The sequence below is a fragment of the Salmo salar genome, chromosome 10 (genome assembly GCF_965601325.2).
Source record: "Salmo salar chromosome 10, fSalSal1, whole genome shotgun sequence".
Classification (NCBI taxonomy): Eukaryota; Metazoa; Chordata; class Actinopteri; order Salmoniformes; family Salmonidae; genus Salmo; species Salmo salar.
In genome coordinates this window covers 34,229,477-34,242,572 of record NC_138300.1, presented here as the reverse complement: position 1 = coordinate 34,242,572, position 13,096 = coordinate 34,229,477, and the positions used below count along the sequence as shown (strand labels likewise).

Below are 13,096 nucleotides of genomic sequence, written 5' to 3'. Positions count from 1 at the left end.
GGGGAGGAGCTCCGGAGGGAAGAGAAAGACATCTCGTCTGCAAATCTCCTGCACGGCCCTCTCCCGGAGGACAGAGACGGCGCGGCCCTCTCCCCGAGGACAGAGACGGCGCGGCCCTCTCCCCGAGGACAGAGACGGCGCGGCCCCCCCGAGGCGGCTCAAGGGCATAAGGGAGAGATAGCAGCCCACAGCCTTTTCAATTACACTGAAATGTATTCATTTAGATCTATTGAATGTTTAGAGGCAAGGTGCCTGATTAGCACGGCAAATTTAGAGTCATTCAGCTCACTGCTCAGCTGTCTCTTCAGCACGTCCATCTCTGTCTGCAGCTGAGAAACCTCCCTGGCATGTCCACACACACACACACACACCACACCTTTATTAAATCAGTAAGACTCAAGATTGTGTGAAATTGAGATGTTCTGGGTCTGATGTAATCAGTGGGTCTGTGGAGCCTTTAGGACCCGATCTCTCACGTTTTGCTGTCAGTAAGGGCCAGTCTGTCCTTTACAACCTTCAGCTCTTACTTCCTCTCGCTGGCGCTCAGATGGGTGTGGAACTCCTTCTGCCGATTGGAGGAGAGAAGTGTCTCTAGGTTACGGACAGTCAGTCTCACTGGCCAGCTGCTTCTTCAGTAGCTCTGCCTCAGAGCGCACGTCCTCCAGCTCTCCAGTCACGTGAGAGAGCAGCACCAACACATAGACATGATGAAGGGCATAGTCAACACTACAGCACCGACGGGGCACATTTTGTTATAGCTAGAATTCCTGCAATTAGCAAGGCTTGTATCACAACTTACTGGTACATGCAGTGTGTGTGTGGTGTAAGTTTCCACCGTTGCTAAATCATGACGGGAAGTGAAAAGGGTGGTGGATTGGGATGCAGTCAGAGGGTTTTCTCCCCTGGGCCTCCTGCAGTGCCTTCTCCAGCAGGGAGATGCCCCTGGCCTGGCCAGGGATGACACCTGGGCCTCGTACGCCTGCAGGGCACTCATGCTGTAGGGTGGGGACAGAATAGGGGTCCTCATCACTAATTGTAACAATGCAAGTGAATTCAGTTTAGTAGGATGTTGGTTAGAGGTGAGCAAGGACAGACAAGATTTAACATATTAAACAGAACTCAAACTCTTCCCCCTGGACTCTTTCCTACAGTATTTGTCTTCATAAAAGCTCTTGGATATCAAACTTTGGTCTGTACCTGGTTCTCTCTGGTCATAGTGGCTAGGTCATCCTGTAGTCTCCTGTTCTCTCTCAGGGTAATCTCCCTGTCTCTCCCCACTCCAGACAGCTCCTCCTGGGCAAAGTCGAGTTGTCTGTGTAGACTGGCTATCTCCCTCTCACGGCTGCTCAGTGTCCCCTTCAGTTGGCTGCAGGTACAACACAATATAACTGATTCACTCTCCACGCACACACATTCGGGCGACATGCCTCAAACACAAATGCACAAACAGATCATTCTCCCTCACATACTGAAAAAGGTTACACTTAATTTAGAGAGCTCACCATGTCTGTAACAGAGTATTTTCCTGCAGAATGAAAGACAGAACAGTGTTTAGTCCCTGTTTGCCTGATCTTATAACTGTACTCACCCTCACATATACAGGTCTGTCAGTGGTAACTAGTGCCCTACCCTCCTGGACAGCTCATCCTGCAGCAGGGCCAGGCTCTCACTTTTCTGGTCCACGTCATCCTTCTCCCTGTCCAGAGCAGAGATAGTATTCTGAAGCACAGTCACCTCGTCCCTCTGGGTAGCGCCATTCCCGACTTAGCTCTCCTGGTGAAGAAAATAATTACATTTTATCACTGAATAAACCAAGAGCAGAGTTTGATAATGTCAAACAAACCCTTTCATCCACCAAAACTCACCTATTTTCTCCATCTGCTGGTGGGCAACATGGACCTTGTTTGTCTTCACAGAGAGCCTGTGTTGAATGTCAAACAGGGACTGTTTCATCTGCTCTTGCAACAGCCTGAACAGACAGAAAATTTGACAATTTCAACACAACAAATAAATATGAACAGCACATAATGACATCATCACACCATTACCAGACAAAGACAGACAGACAGTACCGTAGTGTACTGGAATCAGCTCTCTGCTGTGCTGTCTCTACAGTCTGGACCAGGGCAGTGGACCGAACCTTCAGCGCTTCATCTATAGCCACCCTGCCCTCCTTCAGCACTGACACCTGAGGGTGCAGGTTCAACCGCTCCCTCTCCGACTGGGGACCAAAACACACCATAACTCACACTACTCTTGGTACAGTATGCATGCAAGATCAGCTAAGGTGGCAGTAATGGCAGACATGATTGATAGCACAGTACAGTGGTGGTAACATCTTTGTAAGGTGTTATATCTACAAAAAGTAATATAGTCAACTGTAACAGGATCCTTTTGCTTTGATTTGGTGAAAAGTTGATCATTCTCACAGTCTTGATGGTGTTTTCCAGGTTCAGGATCCTCCTCTTCCTCTGTCTGTCAGAGCGCAGGTTTGAGCAACCTTTAGTCTCTCTCTGAGTGTGTCTCTCACTGAGGTGATCCTTTGCAGTGGCGGTTCTAGCTTGTATGGCTTCCTGGGCGAAACCCCCTTCAGCCCCCCCCCCAAAAAACATTTATTCAGACATTTGGAACAACACAAATAAATAATCATAACATTTAAAACGATATAAATATAAAAATATATACAAAATAAGACTCGTAAATATCAAAAAAGTAAGAAAGACAAATAGAAACAAATTGTAGTATATAAATACAAATAAAAAATAATCAAATTATTACACTATTTCTAACAAAAAACACACAAATAAAACTAAATTGCACAAATCCTATATCATACAAATACACACATAGAATAACACACTTTTATAAAGAAGATAACCTAATTATTGCACTTCAAACAAGAAACACACAAACTAAATTGCATAACTGCCAACTAAACCCTGACCTTTCTTGTCTTCCTTGATGCAAAGTCAATTACATCATCATAAGAAATCTGCCCAGCAATTGCATGGTTAATACTGATGACAGCAAGGCCACTAAGGCATTCCTGTGACATGGTGGACCTCAGGTAGGATTTGATGAGCTTCAGCTTTGAAAAGCTCCTCTCTGCTTCAGCTACGGTCACTGGAAGAGTAAGACAAATTCTGAGAGCAGTACACAAATTTGGACACATTTCTGAGAGCTCCCTTTCGTGTATAAATATCAGCAGCTCAAGCAGGGTCATGGTCTTCAATGGCAAGTCAGGCAAGTTCTTCAGTTCCTGTGCAAGCTCTCTGCCATCCAAGTCTGAGTGTTCTTTATAGTGCAGTGTCATACTAAGGGCCTCACATTTGGAAGGTTTGGAAGGTTGACAGCACTCCAAACTTCTCTCCCACATTTTCCAATGTGTAAAATCTTTCCTGAAGGGCTGAGGTTGCAGCATCAACAACGACATTGAAAAATGACGCCTCCAGCTTCTTCAGGGCATCACTCAAAGGCTCATCAAATGATTCGAATGAAAAGTGCCGCTTTGTGGATCTCAGCCTTTTTTGTTGTAGAATGGCCTCTACATTCATACCCTCGCAAATATCCTTGGCTGACATTTGTGCAGTCATAAAGCCTGTTGCCCTGTAGTCGCTGAGACATCTCTCTTTCTTTCTGAGAAGACTGACTGCAACATCCACATACATACTGGGAGACTGCATCAGCTTGCTCACATGTTGGATCTGGCTCAAAATGTCATACCACACCACTGTACAGATGCTGAAGTGGTATGATCCCACCTCCTCTGACAAGGACTAGGCCTCAATCTTTATCACAGGGTCTTGGGTTTGATCCCTCACCTCAATCAGTGCCTCTCTCACCGCTGCTGCCTGATACCTCAGTGGCTCGACACTCTTAACTTTACTCTCCCACCTTGTCTCAGTCCACATCTTCAAAGTGATGTCCACATGTTTTTTCAGGATGGCCCATCGCTGTGTGGAGGCTGAGAACAAGGTGTACAGTTTGTGTAAGATGCCAAAGTAATCTGTGGCATCAACAGAACTTTTAGCAGCATCAGCCACAACCAGGTTCCATGTGTGAGCACCACATAGCACAAAGAGCTCTTGGATTCATTTCCAGGAGTCTGGCTTGGACACCTTTGTTTTTGCCTCTCATGTTGGCCCAGGGGCGGAAATCCCGGGGGGGACGGGGGGGACACGACCCCCCCATCCTGGGAAAATATGATTTGTCCCCCCCAATATATCACTGAAACATAACTATGTAATTTAATTAATATTAATATTATGCAATGAAAGCAATTGTGCTGATTATAGACACTTAATAGCGCGTTTTTAAGTTTCAAAAGATTGCGACCCCCCCACCCTTTGCCTCACAATGGTTTGATCCACTGCCAGTTCCTTAGTTGGCAAGATAACAGAGGGGTGGTATCCACTGTCTGAAAGGCACTCAATTAACGTAACTGATGTGAGGTTAATCCAGTCAATCGCGCACACACACTAGCTGAATATGCAGAGCTAGCGGGCAAATATTAACTATTAAGCTAGCTAGTAATTATTCCATTTATGTGGCCTCGTCAAAGATGGAATCTTTGCTATCGTCAATTTATTCCAAGATCAGCATGCAGATTATGTAAGTTAGTGCTTCAAAGTCCCTGTGATAAGGTTAGCGATAAACTGAAGTGCAAACTGAACAGAACTACACTCTCTTCTACCATTGTCTTAAATATATTTAATGGTCTCGTTGCAAAAGCTAAATTGTCACAAGGGAACTTTTATTTATTTATTTTATTTCACCTTTATTTAACCTGGGTAGCAAAGATTACAGCAAACACCACTGAAACGGAATTGGTGCTCGCTAGCTTTGCAAATTCAGCTATTGTTGGAAGCCAGCCAATATGAAACAAATTATTAAAATTACAAAAGGTTGCAGCATATATTGTGTAAATGGTGAACTCATACAGCTGTCAACTCTTGTCATTTTAATCCGTTTCACATTTGCTAGCTACCTTTTAGTTCGTAGCCCAAATAGAATGATAAAAGATAAGATGATAGAAGCCCATCTCCTACTGTAAATAACCTACACACTGTGTAGAAAAATTGCAGAAAAATAAATGACGGACTTCAGAGTATTTTTCAGTACACCAAAACGCAAAGTAAGAACCCTAGTAGCCTAATATCTCAAAGACTAGTTGATAAAATGTTCATAAGAAAGAAATTAAATTCTAATGGAAATGTTTCACAATGATGTCATTAGGCAGAGCAGGCAACAGATGGCACACAGACAGCAGAGTTGGGGACAGATATGCAGGGACAGACTGGCAGAGACAGAGAGTCTCAGGTAAGTTTGTTGAGTCTTTGTTTGGCAACATTATGAAAGGTTCTCCATTTTTTTGACTTGTAAAATAGGAACATAATTGGAAAATGCCATGGATACCCCCACTCTCAACTTTAACAAATCTTGGTTCAGTCACCAGTTTAAGGCAATGGTATTGCTGTTGTGATTAGTTGTGTAGTTTTGGGTACCGGTAGTTAGGAGTACGGCAAACACCTTATTTCTTTGGTTCCTCAATATACATTTACCATATTACAATGTAGGCTATGTGTTACAGCACTACTTTTGGTGTCCCCCTCAGGAATTGCTCTTGAGAAAATTTCATGTAATTGTCCCCTCCAAAGTTGATATCAGATTTTCGCCCCTGTGTTGGCCCCATTATCATAAGACTGTCCTCTACAGTCCTCTAAATGAATTTTTAGCTCCTCTAACCTTTTGAGAATCAGGGATGCCAAATGTTGGCCCGTGGACTCCTCTGCATCCAAAAACCCCATAAAATGTTCCTTTATGTGGGGCTCCTCCTTGAGTCACACAATTCTAATCACAACTGACAACTGTTCAGTGTGGCTGACATCTGAGGTGCAATCTAGAATGATAGAGAAGAATTTTGCCAGCTTGATGTCACTCAGCATTATTGAAATGACCTTGCTGCTCAACAAATCAATGAGTTAATTCTGTATTTGGTGACCAAGGTAGCTGGTGGTGTGACTCAAGTTCCCTTTTTTGACACGGTTAAGGTGCTCTTTCATGACTGGATCAAATTGTGCCATCAGTTCAACCTCTTTGAGGAAATGTCCATTTGATGGAGAGTACAGTGTTTCTGTGTGTCTCCTTAGTGCCAGATTTCTAATTGCCAGAGACTGCACAATAGCAGTCAGACATGTCAACACCTCTCTCCATCTTATCCTCCATAAGTGCCATCTTATGTTTATCAATTGTTTCCCCTTTTTTGATCCTCATTGCCAGTTCATTCCATGTTTTCATGTAGTTTTGGTGTTCTGGACTGCTGTCGTGTGAAGTCAGCAAAGAACATGCATGTTTCCAGTCTGTCAGTTTTGAGATTGCTAAATTCATTTTCTTCTTAGAAAATAGTTTGCAGCAGAAGCAGAAGAGGCTGCTGTTTCTTTCAGAATAAACCAACCAACTTCTAGGGATTATTTCACCACTCACCAAGGTCTTCCTGAAATACTGGTGGTGGCAACTTCTTCCATCACTCTCATTCCTTGGGAAAACAAAGTTAGGTGGTACCTCACTTGGTCCTCTGCAAACTAGTTGTGTCCGAATTCTGTCAGTCAGAACTGAAGGCCAGTCAGCAGGGTCTGTAGACTGTGGTTAATCCTCAGCAGCAGGATTTGGTGGGGATGCTGCTACAGGTATTTCTAATGGAGAGCACATGGGCATTAGTTTACACATGTTATTCACAGCATTTATAGTGGTGGAACATCCCACATACATACCTAGTAATAATAAAATCATTATCTCAAAGCTATTGGCATTGTTTTCTTTTTTTATAATATGTTAATTATTTTCCAATAAAAAATACATGTAAAAAAAGACAGCAATACAGACATTGACATTCATTGTACTGTTGAATGGGATGGCCAATTTAGAGGACAAAACAAAACTAAGCTCACACATACACAAAATAAAACAAAATCCTATTAGGTGGTACATGTATAAGAAGACAGCATATAGTCATTACAAGCAGTGTAGTTAAGCCAAAAGTAAATATTGAGTAGAGCACAGCATAGAGTAGCAGCAGATCATCAACCCAGTTATGAAGCAGGACTAAGACCATTTATCCAGTATCGTCTGCCATTTTTTGTAAAACATTGGACTTCTATTGGAGGTATTGTATTGAATCTTTTCCATATGTATTACATTCCCTAAATCCCGTAACCACATTTCAAAGGTAGGTACAGTCTCCAATTTCCAAAATTGCAATATGAGCCTTTTGGCTAATAGAGTACAAAGAGAGAGCCTTCCCCTCCTGGTTATTCCCATCAACTGTACCAAACAGAGCGATCAATGGGTCTCGGGCTATAACTCTATCGAAGGCTTTAGATAAGTCATCAAAAATGAGAGCCCCCCCCCCAGCTATTGGCATTGTTCACTCTGAGCTGGTCTCTCAGCAGTCAGGGCCTTCACACTGGTCTGGATGTCTTCTATGTGTCTTTCAAAGCCCAGCATTACAGCCTGGATCTCATCCCTCTCCTTCACTGTCCAGGAGAGCTCTAAATCTACACGGCCCCCCTAAACAGCACACAAAAATAAATCCTTTACCATACATGCTAACGAATATAATGAACATAAGACTTATACAGTACGTTTATGTATGTATACACAGTAAATGAGAACATAACTATGTATTCTTTGCATTTCCCACTGTGCCATGCCAGCCTGCTCTCCCCCTGGGGCTCCTGCCCCTGCCTTGGCTGCTGCAGGTGGGGCTGAGGTCCATGCCCCCTGGTCTCCTGGCCCTGTGGTAGCGCTCACCTGAAAAACACATTCAGGCGAGATGGGGAGTGGTCCTTCCCACACACACCATGTTTAGACCTCATGCTCTCCAGGTCCAGAACCAGCTCATTATCTAAGGACAGCAGTCAGTGGTGCTTGCGCAAACTATAATCAATGAGAAACTGGCTATTGAGTCCAAAAATTAGTGGGTCAGGAGAGAAACTGCTACTCACCAGCTTCAGTCATTTTCTCTAGTTTGTCCCCAGTCTCCTCTTCTCTTCTCTTCTCTTCTCTTCTCTTCTCTTCTCTTCTCTTCTCTTCCTCCAGGACATTAATCAGTCTCTCCATCTTCTCATTCTGCTCCCTGAGCTTCCCCAGCTGGTCCTCAGATGGTTCTTCTCATGGTCTCCCTCAGCCTGGTCCTAAAACACCCATTCAGAGGAGTCAGATACAGCTATGAAATAGTCAGTCAAATGCTGCACAGATTCAGTTGCTCTTTAACAACTAACTGGTAAGACAAGGATGTGGTGACAGATGGAGACATTCTCTAGTTGTTTAGACTTTACGTTTTTACAACAGGAAAGTGTAGGCTGTAAGCCATGATACGCACAATAAATCATACCCTTCTTAACTTTGTGATTACATCTTCCAAGTCCTCCAAGGCTCTGTGTTGCCTTTGGATTATTTTCTGAGGAGAAAAACAGGCCACAGATGTCTTATCAGAAACATTGACCTCATATTGAACCCTCTTTCTGCCTGTCTGTATACAGTATTCCACCTATTCTCATTTATCATCTCCTCCCTCTCCCTGCCTTTCCTCACCTTGGCCTCCTGTAGTTCCAGGTCATCAGTCTCCAGCACCAGGTCCTTCTCCAGCTGCTTGGCCAGGTGGTGTAATTGGGTGAGCTCCTGACACAGCTCCTGGTTCTTGGCACGGAGGTCCGCCACCTTGGTGGGGGCATCCTGCTTCCTCTGCTGCAACCCCTGAACATTCTGCTCCAGAGTACTGTTAGTCTCCTGCAGGTATTCTACCTGGGAACACAACAAGTCCTGTTAGTCTCCTGCAGGTACTCTACCTGGGAACACAACAAGTCCGGTTAGTCTCCTGCAGGTACTCTACCTGGGAACACAACAAGTCCGGTTAGTCTCCTGCAGGTACTCTACCTGGGAACACAATACTCAGAGGTCAATGTGTCAGTGCCCAAAGGACTCTGGTGAGCCTAACTTTAGGTTGATAGTTGCTGGTGTCGTCAGTAAGTCATGTGTGGTCAGTTTCAGTTTAAAAGGGGTAGGTTATAGAGATCATTTCAATGGGTGGGGTAATGCCCATTGCTTGAATGGGTCATGGTTTGGTTCTTACCTGCAGGTTAAGGTAGGCAATCAGTTTTTCATTGCTGATGGTCTGAGCCTCTAGGAAGATGACTTCATGAGGACGTCCTCCGTCAAGTGCTTGAATAAGATGCTCAATCTCTCTGTCTCGCTCTTCAACATGTATGTTCAGGTGTTTGATACCGCCTTGAGCTCTTTCATGGTCTAATTTCAGTTTGGTTATGTCCTGCTGCAGCTCCTGGATCCTAGGGTAAAATGTATCAGAAGATCTGTGATGTACGGGTCATCAGGCTGCACCACAGTTTGAGTGGGGCCAGAGGAGGGAGGGATGAGCTCATCAATCTGCATTAGCTGACGTCTGAAAGGAATGCTGTGCTTTTTCCCTCCTGTCAAATCATAATGGAACATTCATGGAAATGTTATCCCAGTCAACTGCAACAAACAGCACTAAGACATGTTGGTATGTGGTTATACAGTATACAGGCTCGATGTATACATGTAAGAAAAACAGGACATGCTCCAGATACCTAAAGAAGGCCAGTTTTATTACTTCTTTAATCAGAACAATGGTTTTCAGCTGTGCTAACATAATTTCAAAATGGTTTTCTAATGATCAATTAGCCTTTTAAAGTGATCAACTTGGATTAGCTAACACAACGTGCCATTGCAACACCGGAGTGATGGTTTCTGATAATGGGCCTCTGTACGCCTATGTAAATATTCCATAAAAAAATCAGCCGTTTGCAGCTACAATAGTTATTTACGACATTAACAATGTCTACACTGTATTTCTGATCAATTTGATGTTATTTTAATGGACAAAAAATGTGCTTTTCTTTCAAAAACAAGGACATTTCTACAGTCTTCCCTGTGGCTCAGTTGGTAGAGCATGGTGTTTGCAATGCCAGCATGGTGTGTGCAACGCCAGGGTTGTGGGTTTTATTCCCATGGGGGGCCAGTACAAAAAAAAATGCATGAAATGAAATGGTATGAAATGTATGCATTCACTACTGTAAGTCGCTCTGGATAAGAGCGTCTGCTAAACTACTAAAATGTAAATATACAGTACCAGTCAAAAGTTTGGACACACCTAGTCATTTAAGTTTTTTTTTTTTTTTTACTCTTTTCTACATTGTAGAATAATAGTGAAAACATCAAAACTATGAAATAACACATATGGAATCACGTCGTAACCAAAAAAGTGTTCAACAAATCAAAATATATTTTATATTTGAGATTCTGCAAAGTAGCCACCGTTTGCCTTGATGACAGCTTTGCACACTCTTGGCATTATCTCAACCAGCTACACTAACAGTCTTGAAAGAGTTCCAACATATGCCGAGCACTTGTTGGCTGCTTTTCCTTCACTCTGCAGTCCAACTCATCCCAAACCATCTCAGTTGGGTTGAGGTCGGTGATTATGGAGGCCAGGTCATCTGATGCAGCGTTCCATCACTCTCCTTCTTGGTCAAATAGCTCTTACACAGCCTGGAGGTATGTTGGGTCATTGTCCTGTTGAAAAACAAATGATAGTCCCACTAAGCGAAAACCAGATGGGACGGCGTATCACTGCAGAATGTTGTGGTAGCCATGCTGGTTAAATGTGCCTTGAATTCTAAATAAATCACCCACAGTGTCACCAGCAAAGCATCCCCACACCATCACGCCTCTTCCTCCATGCTTCCCGGTGGGAACCACACATGCGGAGAACATCCGTTCACCTACTCTGCGTCTCACAAAGACACAGAGTTTGGAACCAAAAATCTCAGATTTGGACTCCAGAACAAATGACAGATTTCCACCGGTCTAATGACGGCCCAAGCACAAGTCTCTTCTTTTTATTTTTGTCCTTTAGTACTGTAATGGTTTCTTTGCAGCAATTCGACCATGAAGGCCTGATTCACACATTTATTTGGGCTGCAATTTCTGAGGATGGTAACTCTAATGAAGTTATCCTCTGCAGCAGAGGTAACTCTGGGTCTTCCTTTCCTGTGGCGGTCCTCAGGAGAGCCAGTTTCATCATAGCGCTTCATGGTTTTTGCGACTGCACTTGAAGAAACTTTCTAAGTTCTTGAAATTGTATGGATTGGCTGCCCTTCATGTCTTAAAGTAATGATGGACTGTCATTTGTTTATTTGAGCTGTTCTTGCCATAATATGGACTTGGTCTTTTACCAAATAAGACTACCTTCTGTATACCCTCCCTACCTTGTCACAACACAACTGATTGGCTCAAACGCATTAAAAAGGAAAGAAATTCCACAAATGAACTTTTAACAAAGCACACCTGTTAATTGAAATGCATTCCAGGTGACTACCTCATGAAGCTGGTTGAAAGAATGCCAAGAGTGTGCAAAGCTGTCATCAAGGCAAAGGGTGGCTACTTTGAAGAATCTCAATATAAAATCTATTTTGATTTGTTTAACACTTTTTTGTTACTACATGATTCCATATGTGTTATTTCATAGTTGTGATGTCTTCACTATTATTCTACAATGAATGAGTAGGCGTGTCCAAACTTTTGACTGGTACTGTATATATCTGTGGTTATAACTAGTTTGTTAGCTGACTGTTTATTGACTAGATAGCTAGCCTGCAATAAAACACCCAATACTATTGGTTTAGCCCAATATGGGCTGTTAATGCACTGACAGTCAATGAAATGGCCTTCTATTGGACCAGAGCAAGTAGTTACAACCTGTCAATCTGGTGCTAGCTACTGTAGCATGGCTAGATAAGTTAGCTTGTTCAGGCCAGGTAATGTTTAGGCAACAGGGAAAACAGGATTTCACTGACACAGTCTAGCTATATAACATCATAATAGCTATATATTCTTGCCAGTAAACTTTAATTAGTAGGTTTTACTGTGCTCAGAAATCCACGGTAAGGTTAGCTACTGTTAGATAGCTAGCGTTAGCTCGTCAGCCTGTGATTGTTGACATGACTTCTGTAGCTATAGAAAGTTGTCGAACCAACAAGGCTGAAGACAGACTCTTTCGCGTATGTGGAATGCCTTTAAGGGGTTTGCGCTGGTGGTCTCTTTTGTGGTCAGTGCATGGATTTTTTTATGAATGCAAAGATCTCATTCGACTCGTCCTGACCTGAACTAGCTTTTTGTTTGACTTTGTCCGCGGTAAAGTAGTTTGAAAATTGCGCCGAAGAACACACAGCCCACTTCCCTTTACTTTATCCATTGAAACGAGACAAGTGAACCTTGGTCAGTACTATCTAGGGACGTCCCAAGGATACTATCTTAAAACAAACACGAACCTTTACCATTATGTGAACTTCAATTGGTTAGGGACGTCCCAAGTACAGATCGAACAATGATGGTATAGTTATACAAATCTTTGTCCCAAGGACCAAGGTAAGGATCCCGGATAGCACGGCCCCCCGAACCTGCGCCAGTGAAAAGCTCCAACAAATTGTAAACTCGTGAGAAAATGCACTGTCTTGCAGTTCTAGTTCTTATTGTAGAACGTGAATGAGCTCAGGGCTAATGCCAAATCGAATCTGTCCTTATCCCCTTTTACAAAAGAGGACAACTGTGACTGTCTATATTATTCATAGGCTGTAGTAGTATCATCAAATATAAAAGTAAAAAAAATGGACAGATGACTGATATTCTGTGACTCTACAAAGTTAAAGACATCAGTGATCACAGAGGGTTTAAGATTTTTTGAGCAGTGACATACAAGCCAACATTTTAACCTCTTAATTTTGAAGAGTTAATTGTGTATAGGTGATTAGTGTTTTAACAAAAGGAAGAAAAATCACACAATTACAATTTCATGAGAAATCAGTAACATTATTGTATGTGCAAATATGAACACACACACACACAGACACTTTAGTCATTTAGCAAACACTTATCCAGAGTGACTTACAGGAGCAATTAAAGTGCCTTGCTCAAGGGACGTCGGCAGATTTTTCTCCTAGTTGGCTCTGGGATTTGAACGAGCGACCTTTCGGTTACTGGCCCAATGCTCTTATCCACT

The 13,096-nt window shown here is 42.9% G+C and overlaps 1 pseudogene; it reads right to left on the bottom strand.

Annotated features, from left to right (window-relative positions):
- Positions 1-596: 596 nt before the first annotated feature.
- Positions 597-9,731, bottom strand: LOC106560221 (centrosomal protein of 135 kDa-like; annotated as a pseudogene).
- Positions 9,732-13,096: the final 3,365 nt, after the last annotated feature.